At 39.5% G+C, this 15,895-nt stretch overlaps 1 protein-coding gene across 1 annotated transcript in view; it reads left to right on the plus strand.

Annotated features, from left to right (window-relative positions):
• Window positions 1-15,895, plus strand: part of RP1 (RP1 axonemal microtubule associated) — a 189,763-nt gene that overhangs the window by 64,265 nt on the left and 109,603 nt on the right. The gene's annotated exons all lie outside the window — the stretch shown is intronic.

Below are 15,895 nucleotides of genomic sequence, written 5' to 3' on the forward strand. Positions count from 1 at the left end.
TTTAACTAGGCATTGTTCATTTGCAGACTGAAAGAAATTTCTTTGCTTGTTCATTGTGCTGAAATAATAAGCTATGGCTAGTATTACATCCCCATTTTTGGAAGCATCTACTGTAAATTCTTCCATGGGCTTCTTCAGGGTTTCACTGACAGACACACTCCTGCAAACCTTGGATCAGGTAAGGAAAGGGAGCACGGATAGAGACTAGAGTCAAATTGTACCTGGTTAGTTAACTCAGGTCATTTAGACTAGCGATGTCCTACTTCTCTAATGAAAACAGAAGGGATTGTAACCCTGAAAGATGTGTCAGAAGCTTGACATTTCCCAGGGAGTTTCCAACTTCCTACAAGTTCCTCTAGTTCCTCAGGACTCTACCTGTTGTAATTGTTAACACTGTAATATATAATTTAGGTTGAAATAATTTATGCATAATAAACAGATGGAGAATCAGCAACAGATGTGACAGAAAGTTTCTCTGATCTTTTGTTTTGTTTGTTTTTTCAGTTTGAAGTGTAAATATGTAAGTTCTTGCAGAAGCAAGTCAAAGGTGGCCTTCCCCTTATTTTTATTTAAGTTGCTAATGACTTGGCTAAAGTTTCCAAATAATGCTGGGTTAAAATTATCTCATATCAAAACAGGAAAGTGTAATCAGTGTTCATCTCCCCCTCTGAGAAATATTTCTGTAAATATCCTTTTGGCAGCAATTCCACTTTCTGAGGTAGGAGGCTTTTCTTTTGAAATCTGTCTTTCCAGATATGACTTCTTGGAAGACTTCTTGTAAGTATTTAGTTTGATGAAGCACATGCCTAATGCACTTGAGAAACTATCTTTTTTTTTTTTTTTTTTTTTAAACATATATAATGTGATATGGGGGGAGGCGGAGTGGGGCAACCAAACACACAGGATATCTAATGCCAGAGAGAGGCATGCAGCTACTTTAACTCTGCTTCTGCTGTGTCTACAGTGCAGAGAGTTATTTCTCAGCATAGGAATTTCTGGCTGAGAGAAAAAAAAGCGCAAGACAACACTGCTTATGGAGAAGCAAGTGTCTGCCTTCTTTTTGCCATTACCCTCATAGTACAAACTGAAGCAGATATCTTTTCCATTACTGATGAGTAGAAGACTATACATTTTAGCTTCAGCTTTACATCAGAATAAAAAGCCTCAGAGTCAAAAAAAAAAAAAAAAAAAAAAAAAAGTCTGAGATCCTTGGTCTATCCTCATACCTGTGGGGTTGTTTGATGAGTGCTGGCTAATCCTGAGCTAAGGGAATGAAAAATGAAGCCATCTCTTCTCCAGGTATTTCTCTGCAGTTGTCAGTGAGAAACTCCACCAGGAACTTCACCTGCACAAATAAAACCATTGTTTTCAACACCTGTGGCTGAAAATTTATCCAACAGCCTTTACCACCCTGAGCCTTGCTTTTGCACACAAATCTGTAGCTTTTAGGAATCCCCTCCACAAGTATTTTCTCAAGAGATACCTCTTGAGCGAGGTACCTCTGAACAGCAAAGCTCTGATGTACTCCCAAGGCTGGAGCTGCTTTGTAAATTTAGCCTATCTTGTCAGTCGCCTCCTTCAGTGTTTCCAGCTGGAGTAGGTTGTCCTCAGATGGGCTCAGCAGATTTGTCTCAATGTAGATGGCAATGCTGTTGTAGCTCATCCTGCTGGTTGAGAAGTTGGAGCAAGTTGGCCGGTGTGGTGGAACAAGGAGAGCAACTGCTTCAGGAGGACAAGAGTGGCTCTCGGCAATTTGTCAGCCACTGTGAGGGAACACAAACATAACATTAATAAATTAGATGTTACCATGATATGTCACCCAGGCTTTTCTAAGGCACACGGAGGCCAGTAGCTATGTTTCATAGCTTTCAAGGTGCTCTAAGCAAGCTACTGGCTTCCATGCTCCTGCACCTCAGCTAGGAGGCACAGAATTGTTTCTCAGCTCCTGATTTCACACAAGCCTACTCAAGGGAAGCCTACTTGTCCATGCCTGGTCTAGAGCAGAAAATGCAACTTCTTTTAAAAGAAGACCATTGATTTTTCAGGCAAGCCCCTGGCCTCTACCAGCCCCTCTGTAGTAGGCAGGCTGCTGGCTAAACTTACTCTTTCACTCCAACTGCTCTTCCTTGGCTTCTCCAGAGGCCATGTCCAGTTTTGGAGGAAATCCTGCAATGCCCAAACCTCCAACTGAAGCTTTGAATGCTCCTGGACCATCAGGAGCATCCCTGAGACTCTGGCTCATGAAGAGGTGGGTGGGAGGCAGCAACCTGCTCCTGTGGGTACTAACCCATCAGCACGGAGAGCGGGGAGTTGCTGGGTTCCATGCTAAGCAAACTCCCATTCCTCTACTAACTGGTCCTAGTTCTTCTGTGCTTTCTGGTTGCCCCAAAACCTGTGTGTCTCCCTGAGGAGGCTACAGTGAAAGAAACTGAAACTAGTTTTCTAGAAACTAGTTTTCTACAGGCATGCCAGAAATCAGGGGCAGAACAAGAAGGACAGAAAAGCAGACAGGACAGGAAGACACCAGATGCAGAACTCAGTCTGACTGTAAACAGTGTTTGGCTACACTGTGGCTTTAGCTTGGGGTCTCAACTAGGCCTAATGCAGCCCTTGAAGTGGGCTCCTGTGGGGCAGCAAGGGGCTCTTACAGCTCCAGGTCACCACCTTCACAATAAGTGCCAGAAGGTGCATTGGCTGGCTTTGGAGGCCCACATCTCCTCCACTAGAGGGCCAGGTGCAGGAGAACGTGACCACAAAAAGCTGTGCTGAGGAGCATGTCTCCTTCTGTTCCTCCAGGCTCTGGGTTGCCTCCTGTGGAGCTGCCTTGCAGAGGTGACCAGGGCCAGGCTACTGCCCCAGACCTGAGGTCTGGGAAGGAGCCAGGGGTGGTAAACCAAGGACCTTGATGGGTGCAGGTGAATGCTAGAGGCAGGCAGCCCAATTACCCGTCCATTCCCTGTGCTCCTCAGTGCCTCTTCTGGGCACACTGCCTCTCAGGAGAAGTCTGAGTAATGGTGGCCCCTGTCTGGGCTTGCTTACCTGGATGGGCTGGGGCTTATGCTGCAGAGAGCTGCCAGGGGCTGGCCCAAGTGTACCCTTCTGCATCCAGAGCCTGATGTCCCTGGCACCTCTGCAGCAGTCAAAATGCATTGCTGAGCAAAGGGCCAGGGCAGCTCCTGCCTCCTCATGGGGCTTTCTCTTGCTGAAAATGGGAACAAAATGAAAATCCCCAAGTGAAAATCATCTGGCAAGTGCTCTTGGATCTTTCCTGGTGTGCAGTGCAGTGCTGAGCAGTGTGGCAGGACATGCAGGGAGACAGCATGTAGAGCCACAGTTCAAACTCAATGTTTTCTGAGCTGAAAGCAAGTATGCAAGGACAGCCTGTCCCCACCCTGTATTGCCCTGCTGATGCTCCAAGGGCTGGCAGCAGCAGAGGCCGCATGTCCTCAGAGAAGCATTCAGCTGCCATGGCTGATAGGCTTTGCTTTCTCTTGCAGGGAACACCCTTACTTGCAGAGCCAAAAGTTCATGGACACTCACTAGACAAGTGAGCACAGCCACTTCCCACATAGGCGCTGTCCCTCTGCCACTGAGTGCAAGGGAGAGATGTTATTTGGGATTGAGGGAGGCTGAGGGCTCAGGTTTCTCCTGTGCAGTGATGAGGACTGACTTGCTCTGCAGGAAGTGCAGCAGTAGCTCCAGTTCAGCAGAAGTGCCTGCTTGCAAGAATAGGAAAGAAAGCCATTCCTGTTTTTCTTCAGGCACTCAGCGGACAGAGCTGAAACAGGAAAGACACCCACAAAATGGCAGCAGGTTGACTCCTTCACCAGCAGTTTAATAGAGAGAAGGCAGGTCACCCTGGTCCCACTTCGCTCCTCCTGTTGGCCTGTGCACAGGGAAGGTCCAGAGAAGGAGCTCTGTAAGACCCAAGCTGCTTTTTCTCTCTCCTGCTGGCCAGGGGACACCTAAAAATGGTCCCCAAAGCCCAGGCTACAGCCCAGAAACCAAGCAGAGAGCAGCGCTCCCCGGAGAGCTCCTGCCTGTAATGTGCTCAGGCTGCTTCCCTGCACCTCTCCCTGATGGGAAGAGGGGAAAAAGAGGCTTTCTGTTCCTGCTCCCCAGAGAAACAAGCTCATGGGTTTTCTACCCGCAGCAGTGGGAACTGCAATAATTCAATGTAATGTAATAGAAAAAAAGGATGATTGCTGTCCACAAAAACAGTCAATATACTGTGTCATTTCAAAATCTCTTTGGTCACAGGTGTAATTGCAAAAAAACAACAGACAAATGTCCCACAAAAAAAGAGAAGAGACAAAACTGTACTGGAATAATCTTAATAAAAACAATATTAGTAGTTGCATACAAAGTACAGTTAACTGCATAGTAATTGGGTTTCCTAAAAGTAAATCATAAATATTTAATAATGTAAAAAATCATGGAAAAAGAAAGTTATTAAACCTTGAGTAAATCAAAGTGTACTCTTCTGTATACTCCTGAGATTTTGTTGCTCATCTAGAACCTGATTTTGATGTTGCTTGCGTTACTGTATAAGGCAGTATAACATCATTAAATTTGGTTACCTCTGATTACCGCTTCTGTAAATTAGCTTAAAAACTGTTTCACCTCCAGTATAATGGAGGTAGAATGTAACAGTGCCCTTAGAGACTTCGATCTGACTGCAGCATATGAAATTCACTGAAGATAATTTAGAGTTGTGTAACAGGAAGAGTTATTATTTTCAGCTGGAGTCTTTGGTTCTAGGTTTTCACAAGACAGTTGTGTGTAAACTGTCCTATATTTGCTCTTGTGGCTTTGATATTTTCCTACCAGATGGGAAAGTCAGGGAAGAACAATATGGGAAGGGGAAAGAAGAGGAATTTAAATTTGATGGATTTCCCCTTCTGCTCTATAATTGTTCCAGTGTGTTCAAAGATCTACTTCTAGGCTATGGCTTTCTGATTCTGTTACTATTCAGGCATAATTTTTAGGGAATAATTTTTCTGTGGAGAGTCATTCCCCCTCCAACAGAGGGACATCAATCTACTGTAAGTTACAGCTTCTATCAGAATTCTGATATGTTTCCAGCATTTTCCTCTGGTGTCATAACAGTCTCTGAGTATTTCTCAGTATTTTGAAAATACTGATTTTGGCAGTACGTTGAGTTGCTCAAGACACTGAAACTTTAATTATATTGTAAATTACATTCTCCAGAGCTGTGTATTCTGCATCGTCATTCTTTGAAGCGTGGTGAATTATCTTTTATGAGTGTACACATTGCTTGATAAAGAAATGCTTTTCACATGTTTTATTTTAACGTTTGGTTATGCCAAATATTCCCTTCTGTGTCCCAAAGAGAAGTGAGCAGAAGCCTGTAAGCCTATTATCTTCCCTAAAAGCCAGCTACAATGTCTCAATTTTTATTACTTCTATACAGAATAATTCCCTACAAGTTTGCTCTTCTAGTAATAATGAAGTCAGTAAAAGCACTGGCTGGTTCAGTAATTCTATTTTCAAAATACTGTATCCTAGCCTTACCGAGAGTGGCAGGAATTAGCTCCTCCTTAGCAAGGATTCTCCCATGCCTTGCCTTGTGACATTTGCTTCATTGTCAGTTTTGGAGTCTCTTTAGGGCAATATTGGTCCTACTGTCCTCAACACATTGTCAATTTTATCTTCAATTTTATCTTCAATTCAAATTTATCTTATATATTAAGCTATATATTAAGAGTGCTGGATTTTTTTTCCTAAGAAATATTAAAAATCTTCAATATAGTGAAGATATTTTACAGTCAGTAGCTGTCTTTGTAAGGAGGATGGTTGTTCCATGTTTGCAAGTGTAGAACATGCATGATATTTCAGGAGAATTGGACATTGGAATCTATCACAGGTGTGAATTGTGCTCCATTAGTTTGTTTCTATAGCCCGTGAAGCTGGCCTCATAACCAGTTACACTGTTTAAGGTTTCTTCATTTGTATGGAGCACCCTTTAAACACAGACATAATTTATATAGTCTATTACAGCAAAATGTCAAAGAATAATTAAGTAGATGAAAAGCAAGGCTCCTACTAATATTTGGAGAGACATTTGATCATTAAGTTTAACAAATACAGTATTCCTGTGATGAAGTTGCTAGAGGTGCTAAAACCAGTTTTTTTCTTTCTAGTAATATGTACATTGTTTGTGAAGAATTGTGTTCATCCGGTGCACCTTATGCTGTATTGCACCACATGATGGCTTTATACTTAAAGATTATTTGTTGTTTTTCATTTAGGTTTCCTTCACTTTACATAAAAGTATCAGTTGTTTTAAGTAATCTGTGCATTAATAATTAACATTACTTCCTTTAGAATCAGCCTTACAGATTATAAGAATCTGTCATGTTTCAGTTCATGTCTTTCATTTCTGTACCTTGGATTCATATTCATTGTTTCATCAGTCAAAACTGAGATGTCTAAAGTAAAATGCGAAGCAGTGCAGAGAAAACCAAATGTTATAAAATAGGTTGTAACAAATCCATTTTCATGCTTTTCCTCCCATTGTTAAAATAAAAGAGCTTGTAATGAGCTCAGTGAGAATTCTTCCTGAGTGGGAAGATTGTAAAAGTGACTGTGAGCACTAATGTAGCTATCCGCTCTCTTAACCATGGGACTGCCGATGCCTAAAAGCTAGACATAGCTTGTGTCCTGCTATTTTCCAGCTGTCCCTGTTAGCCATAATGGCCACTTAGGTCCAGAGACTGTTGAATAAAACTTAGAGCAACCCAGGCTTTAGTCAGATGTGCTTAAGGCAGCATAAAACAGACATATTGCTAGCTTTAACTCCACTTGAAACTGTCCATCTTTCTACTAAATCTGTATGATAACAACATGAACCTCATTCCTTACTGAGATAAAAGGGAGAAGTATGTAAAACTATCTCCAGCAGCTACAGGCTGTGCATAAAGCAAAATTTATCTGGTTCCAAGAAAGCAACATGGAAGGATTGTAAGGAGCTCACAGACAACCTTGGAGAAAAACGCAATTCAACTCATCTTCAAGAAATGAGGGTGACTGAACATGGTATTGCTTCTTCAGTAATTTTGCAGTGTGGGGTCCTATAGTATGAGCATATATATTTATTTTTAGGTAGTTTCTTGAGAAGACTTTATGTACTGTTACTCAGTTTCAGGTTCAATCTTTCAGCCATAAATCTATAATTCCCCACCACCACCTTATGTCAATGCAGCTCCAAGGTGAAAACATATTGAAAAATCCCTGTTGGTATCTCATGTGAGTCCTCTCTCTCAGTTTACGCTGTCAGTTTAGTCTCCCCGGTCAGCTTCAGGCAGTTGTATCTGAGATTTTGTGACTTTAGTGTCCTTTGCTAAGGGTCTCCCTGTTAAGATCTCCCCTATTTTCCTGTGTCAAGGGCTCAAATTCAAACATCCATGCTCCTGTCTTGCCTTCCCTTCAGCCATTTTCTAGTTTATTTGTAACCATATGCCTCCCATCGTCTCAGTATCTGAGCACTTTTCAGAAGTGAGAAGTATGACTAATGGTTATGGCATATTCTCTCATTCTTACCTCTTAAAAATTTTTTTTTTTTTTTTTTTTTTTTTTTTTTTTTAATGGGCTTGGTATGACTTTATAAAGATAATATACACTTTTAAAAGTACAGGGCTTGTGCTAAATATAGTGAGATCAATGCACCTTGCACTGAAACAGATGATAATGTTTGTGATGGTTCTACTTAACATGGCCAGCTCTTTGACAGTCTGTCTTCTGTGAAAATGATTTACACTGTGCACTGTAGGGATTTCTTAGTACCACGGAGGTTGAATCTGGTTCTCAGCTCAGATATAATGATGTCAATAAGGTGACTTCATTGCACTGAGGTCTGCAGAACTGCAGAATAGTTGAGGTTAGCAAGTCCTACCTCCCTGCTTGAAGCAGAGCCAGCTAGACCAGGTTTCTCAGGACATTGTCTGCTCACATTTTTAATATCTCCCAGGCCGGAGATATCTCTACAACCTCTCTGAACCTCTCTGTTCAATCTGTTCCAATATTTGACCACTCTCATCCTTTTTTTTTTTTTTTTTTTTTTTCCATATGTTTAATTGGATTTACATTTCAATATAAATATTTCTACTAGTGCCAATTGCCTCTTATCTTGTCATGGGGTACCACAGAAAAAAGCTTGACTCTGGCTTCTTTACCTCCTCCCTTCAGGTATTTATGCACAAAGATAACATACAAGAAAAACAGAAGAACATACAAGAGAAGTTCTTCTCTTCTCCAGGCTGACGAGTCACAACTCTCAGCCTTTTCTGAAGCAGAGGTGCTTCAGTCCCTTTGTCATCTTCATGCTCTTTCACTGTACTCTTTCAGTATGTCCATGCCTCTTGTACTGGGGGGCCCAGAACTGGATGCAGCACTCCAGATTTGTCTCATCAAGGCTGAGTAGAGGACAAGGATCTCTTCCCTTGACCTGCTAGCTGTGCTCTTCCTTTTTCAGCACATAAGGTTATTGGCCTTCCTTACATCAGGATAAAAAAATATCCTTTACTCCCTAGGAAGGCAACGCAGAAAGCCTGATGTGTTCCCAGTAGCCTATGCTGTTGAAAGAAGGCACTATTGGATGTCGTATTTTTTTTCAGGGTTGATGACTTCATGCCTGAGTGATAAATATTGCTGTAAATCCACCAGGAGATGACAGACATATTTTGCAGAGGTCAGTTCATAGTCTGCCAGGTTATTACAGAATCAATGGTCAAAAAGAAAGTAAATCAGAGATCCAGTCTTACTGCAAGGTTTTGGATAGAGGTGACTGGTCTGTATGTACCTTCTCTTAAATGAATCTCCATGAATCTTCAGACTGTTCAAAGCACTGTTATATGCTCACCAGCATAATCTTTCTTATAATCCATCAATTCTTCATTCATAAGGTGCTCTCATCCAATCACAGCATCATCCTGTTAGAATCATGTGTGTGCATGTGGAGAAGGTTAAGTAGAGTTCAATTTATCTTACATGGCCAAACCTTTGTTGAGCTTTGTTACAGGCAATGCTAGGCTGTATTTCAGTTCACATCCTCTGATAGGCAGTGTTTTAATTCCCCACCTATTTTCAAAAGTTTCACACCCAGTAAAATACTCCTGGTCTAACTTCAAAAACTGCCAACCACTCTAAAAAATCTCAGTTATGGAAGTAGCTACATTCTCCTAATACAGAAGTTTCATGTTTATTTTTAAGGCCTGACACCCTGATACTGTAAATACTTGGAGCTGGCATAACTATCCACAATGAGAATGAAAAGAGTTCCTCCATATCTTCAATGTTATTCTTAAAGCATTTTCCCATGTTGTACTTCAGGGTGGAAAAACCAAGCTTTTGGTACTGCTAGTTGAGCAAGTAATGGTAATGTGACATTTTCTTTCTCTAATTAACCTGGAAATGGATAATTGGCATACATTTTAGTGAATACTAGCACATTGTTAGCCTATATTGGAAGGTCAAGGGAATGAATATGATATGGAACTAGCTATAGGATGAAAAGAGGTTGAGTGGAAAAAAAAAAAAAAAAAGTGTTTAATTCTCACTGTGCAATGAGCAGTGCTTATTTACCCAGTTTATTTGTATAACCAAAGCAAGTATGAAGTGGAAAAAAATAATGTAATGCTGATCTTTGTGTGGCTTGTAAACCTACTTCTTACATGTCTATATCCACCTTTTTCATTAGACTGTTAAGATGTGAACATCTGTGGCATATTCTAATTCTTGAGGTAATGCATAATTGTACCAAGTTCATTGACTACAATTCTTGAATAGGCTGAGTTCAGACATCTGGAAAATTCAAGCTCTGTGGGTGGACCATGGGTGCTTTGCTGGTACATCAGTTATGATATTTTTGGCAGCATGTGCCAGCTGCATGTTCACAAAGCAAAAATGTCTTTTACATCCAAGGATTTCTCCGTTATATACAGATGCTGAAAAATTTAAACTAATGAAGTCAATGATTTCTCATCCTTTTGGGAATCTGCTGCACATGACGTCTCTGAAATTCTGTTAATGAGATTGCTTTACATGAAATTAAATATCTGTCCATCAAATACAGCCTCTAGCAGTTGTTTTAGTCATTGGGATTTTGGTGGAGCCAGTCCTGAAGTGTTGACTTATACAAATGATTTTCATGCTAGATTTCAAAGAGATTGCAGAATAGTGTCTATACAACTGGAATATTTTGCTCCTTCCACTATATATAGAAATAAAGTCATTACGTATATTTTTTCCATCCATTTACTGAAGTATCTTTCCACTGAACAGTCTCTTGTTAAGCTCTTACTTCACTTTTCACTTAGTTAAACATCTCAAGTACATGAAAATAGGTCATACTGACTTCATTCAAAGTATCTGTATGCTAGGGACTGAAAAGAGTATTTGCATAGCTCATTTAGAAACAGAATTAAAATCTAGTCCTTGCATTCTCCTTAGGATTAACTTCTTCCTAATAAATATAGATTTTATCTTAGGGAAAATTGTAAAATATGAGCTTTGTTAGGCTTCAATTTCAAAAAGTACGGCCAAGTTTTCTAAGGCACAGTTTAATGAAAATGTTCTCATTGCCTTTGTGGAGAAAAGAGTTTAGTCCTATGTTTTTACAAAAAAATAAGTAGCAGTGATGAGCAAAGCATACAGTTGTATCAATCAGCAGGCAAAAAATGCTAGTACAAAAAGAAAAATAGTACAAAGAGAATAGAATTACTGGGATTATTGTACTCACAAAGATATTATGGTTATTAAGTGCTGGCAATCTCTTTCACATAAACATAAGGGTTTGCATGAGGCCAAAACGTCCATTCTCTTCAGAGCACATCACAGAAATTGTCACAACTCAGTTGACACATCAGAAGGGGTTTCACAGTCAATCAACAAGTGAGCTGTAAGTAGTGACTCAGTATGTAAAACTATGCTGGGAAGGGTCTGAGGTTAGCATTTGTGAGAAGACCCTTTATAGGCAACCCCTATAAAGGTTAGCATATATTACCCCTATAAAGGTTAGCATATATGATGTTTGTGATATCTAGGTTCTTTTGCCTAAAGGGGATACCTGTGTTTACAGGCTGTTGTTAACTCTGCTACTTTGGGTCTTTTTATGATCTATGCATGGCTGACCTAAGCTAAATCTGAAAGGCAGCTTCATACCCCAAAACTTTACAAGTTTAAATTTCCATCCACATCCAAACTCTACTGTATCAAGCTGGAGATTTTACAGGAAGATAGAAAGTTTGGAAACTAATTTTTAATATGCTGAATAAACTAAACTTTGAACTGTCACAATGCTTTGACCATGTTCTTTGTCTGAGGATTGAATATCTGATGATTTTGTCAATTCTATTTTTGTATAGACCAGAAAAGATTAAAATCAAGCTGCCACTTTTGCTGCCACACCTCTGTTCAGTGGCCACCAGCATTAGTGTGCCTGGAGAAGCAGTACTATCAGTCTGAGGGACTATTGAGCTAACTCAGATATACTGTTCCTAGGACTCTAGCAAGTTTGCTCAAGCCATTGTAGACTTATCCTAAAATACATCATGTCTCTGTTTCCTTGTCATTTATGAAGTTTTGAGTGCCTACAGCATCTGTTTACAGTGGTGGAATACATTTATTATGTTGACTGTGTTTTTCAGCAGATATACAACATATTCACTTGAGCAACTTGTTCTTATTCTTCCCTTATTCTGTGCACAACTTCTGCTAGCATCAGCAGAAGTTGCATTCCCATATAAAAGAGAGACTAGGTAACTGTAAATGACATCACGTTATCCATGAGAGAAAATACTGACTTTATGTAGTTAGCTGGGAGATTTACAACTGATGATTTTTGACTGAGTTATGGGAAAATAGCAACCAACAGAGAATGAGCAGAAGTTTTGGAAAAAATACAGAATTTTGGACTTGTGTCTTCTGAGAATCGAAACACTTGTGAATAGAGCTTTGCAGTGTCCCTGTGAGAGAGGTGTAAGTGTTACCCTTGTTGTAAATTTAAGAAAGCAAATTTAAGCAAAAAGGGCAAGTGAATAATGTAATGTTTCTCAGGAAGCCTAAAGCAGATCTGGGAATAAAATACAGTTGTCTGAATTCTAAACTGGTGCTTTAGTTCTGGGACTCTTCTGCATGGGTCTCTACATGGACATTTACTGCATTTCTGTTAGGCTATCTAAAATTCAGTTACTTTTGCAGCCATGAAACTATAGTAGAGAAAAGCTAGAATAAGGTTTTTTTGTTTGTTTGTTTGTTTGTTTTTTAAGTATGTTGTTTACTAGGGCAACAGAGTCAACTTTGCTGTACAACTTTTTGCAGAATATTCTGTGTGTGAAAGTAAATTTATAAATGTCCTCTTGTGTTCAAGACATGCAGATGTTCAAGATGAAGACTGGCTGGGAGAGTTGGGTTTGTTTAGCCTGGAGAAGAGAAGGTTTCAGGGAAACCTTATAGTAGCCTTCCAGTACCTAAAGGGGTACAGGAAAGCAGGAGAGGGACTTTTGTCAGGAATTGCAGTGATAGGACATGTGGGAATGGTTTTAAACTAAAAGAGGAGAGATTTAGATTAGATATTAGGAAAAAAGTCTTCACTATGTGGGTGGTGAGGCACTGGCACAGGTTGCCCAGAGAAGCTGTGGATGCCCCACCCCTGAAAGTGTTCAAGGCCAAGTGGGATGGGGCTTTGGGCAACCTGGTCTGGTGGGAGGTGTTGGAGGTGTTGGTTGTTAGAACTAGGTGATCTTTAAGGTCCCTTCCAACCCAAACCAGTCTATGATTCTATGATTTAGTCAATAATTGAAATGAAGGAACAACCTCAAGATACAGTGCTTACAGTTGGCAAAATAAGATCATTAGCTCAACCATGTTATATGAGTATTTTCCTCTGCATTTTACTGCAAGAGCAAAATTCGGCATTCATTTCACAGAATTCCAGTTGGCAAAATGTAATGTGTTAAGTAAGTCAATGCCACTGAGAGACCAATGTGATATCTGTTCTGACAGAAAGATAAATTGTTCCTACCCCAAAACTACAACAGACGCTGCACCTAAGACTGTAATTGTATTATGTTTTCCAGAACATCATATGCAACTGATTTGATCTCTGCTGTTGACATCCTTGCCTTAATTTCCACACAAGAATAAACATGATATTTTTTGGCACAACAGTTTTTTGGCCCTTAAACAATTAGTCAGGAACATGAATATTATTAAACAAATTTTTAGATTGTCGGTGTTCTGTATTTTTAATTATTTTTAAGAGACCTCTCAGTCCCAGAAGTATGCCATTATCTATAATGGCTTTATGTTCCTGCAAAATTTCCCATTCTAAAAATCTCATAATTTGGAAATTTACTAGTAGTCAAAAGCACACATACATTTGGCTTGACACTTTGGACAAAGTCACAATTAGCACATGGTCATAACTTCCTTAGTGTTGCTATATTGAGTCCTCTTTTAGAGGCTGAATGTTAAGGAGGGATAGGAAGCAAAGGAAAGACACAAATACAGAAATTTAGAGATGCTAAACAGGATGTTAGCGAATCTAATCAAACTGCAAATACGAGTGTCTTCTCGAGAAACGTAACCGTCTGGACAGTGCTTTTTGTTCTGTATGGATTTTTCTGGAAACTCCACTTGATCAAGTTTGGTGGGTTACTTATCCAGTGTTCCTTATACAGGAAGTCCTTCGATTTCAAATTTATTTTTTTTCTTTTTTTTTTCTTTTTTTTTTTTTTTTTTCCTCGTTCAGTTAACATATTTCTGCTTCCTTTTGGAAGCTTTTCTTTCCAATTGTACCAGTGGTCTGCTAAAAATCATCAACAATGTTAAAACTCTTTGCAAATTCACCTGGAAATTTATCTCCCACCTTAGATTTCCTTCTGGGGAAAACAAAACAAAACAAGCAAACAAACAAACAAAGAAGCATATAACATGATATGCTAAATAAATCAAGGAGCCCAGTTGTATGATATCCATTATATATATGGGGGATTTTTTTACCAATAACCTCTCAGTTTATTCAAATGACTTATTCAATAATTCAGAAGAGAAAAGAGGCTTTTCAACAAAGTTTCCTGATCCTGACTCAGTGTCCTGGTAATGAAAACTGTATGCAAAGATGCCTCTGACACTCTTCCTTCAAGAAGGGCAAATTTAATAATGGGCATGAGGTTGCAAGGTTTCAGTGTTTCTTCGTTTGTTTGTGTGTTTTTACCAAATTGCCCTTTAAAACTTCTGCACCACTAATAGCAGCCAGTGCCTCAATCTCGAGGGGATACCTCCTTTGTTTTTGGTCAGTGTTAAACTCCATTTTGTTGGAAGTTAAGGGGGAGGGTTCTAATATACTGTTGTATTTGTTTGCAAGGCAACTTTAGCAGTCACTTGCCCACTACAAAGTTCTCTGCTTTGTGGCTGTGTGAGAGGGTTATTATGGCAACTTAGCCATAATGTAGCCTACATCTTGGCTACAGTTGTGATTAGTTCCAGAGAGTTTTTATCTGCTGTTGTAATCTTGCTGTGAGTATTAGCAGCATATTTTTAATGTGCGTGATTTTATTACAATAGTTATATGTTCAGTTAGCACCTCTTACTTTAACATACTGTTTTAATATAGAAAAACCTGCTACTTGGCAGGCTACTCTATTCAGACTTCATATCATTAGCATGTGTCATGATACCATCTTCTGAGCCCACATTGCACCAGGCTTGTCACAGGGATGCGAGGAAATGGTGATCAAATAAGGCTGCAAGATTCTCTTTAGGTCCTCATGACTGAGAAATATCAGAGTTACACTAGCCTGTGAAATTGCCTAGGAAAATGTTTCAACAAAAGAGTAAAAGGAGTATGTGTCTATTTTGCCTGTGTTCCCAATCTCCACAGAGCTGTACCATGAAGAACATTAGTGTGCAGTGTTTCTCTGCAAAAAACATTGAAGGGAAAACTCTTGTTCTGGGTCAGACATGAATATTACCTTCCATAACAGTCCCAATGGAGACCCAAATCCTAGTTCATCAATTTTAGTCATTTTGACAGCTGGGGTTCCTGTTTGTTATCTGCTTGTTTATTTATTTATTTTTCTATTTTATTTATTTATTTTTTTATTGCTAAACAGTAGCAAATTGGTATAATGGTAAAAGAAACAACTATTTTTTCCCCCTCTGTGATTTCTTTCCCTGTACCATCAGCTTTCAAACACATCACTGAAAATGAAAGTGGTTAACCCTGCTTTTGTGCTTAGGTTCCTGCCATCAGCATTGTTCAAAAAAGTTCTGCAGTCCAAAACAAAGTGGCTCTTATTTCAGGGCTGCAGTATTCAATGGGACATAGTCATGTTTTATTGTTTAAATTTGTTGCAGTGTGGCATCAGCATTTATATAAACGGTTAACCCTGACACCAATGCACGTAAAAATAGAAGACAGAGAAAAGTGGGCCACATCAGTCTGATAAGTGGTAGGAATAGTTAATGGAGCTCTGCTGATGGTAACTCTATGGACTGCAAAATATATTAGTGCGTGCAGCAATGACTGAAGGTACTTCTGTTCGTTAAAGTATTTGTCTAGAAATAGAGGTTTACATTACCACACTACTAACTGGATGCTGTCAAGAGATCTAAAAAGCAACTGAATTGTTTGAGCCCTTTAGTCACTTTAAATAATACAGTACTTGAGTCAATTAAATTACTCTTGCAAACTACTTCATATGCTTTTAGTTGATTGCTCTGGGATTCATATTAAGGCTTCATTTTCTGAAGAACAGAACTCTGGGTTATATGTTAGCTGCACACTTAGCTTGCATGCCTAGTGCAAGAAGGATTGTTAAAAGATAACATTTTATATTATTTTTTAATTTTATTTATTTATTTATTTATTTTT

This window comes from Aythya fuligula, chromosome 2 (assembly GCF_009819795.1).
Source record: "Aythya fuligula isolate bAytFul2 chromosome 2, bAytFul2.pri, whole genome shotgun sequence".
Taxonomy (NCBI): Eukaryota; Metazoa; Chordata; class Aves; order Anseriformes; family Anatidae; genus Aythya; species Aythya fuligula.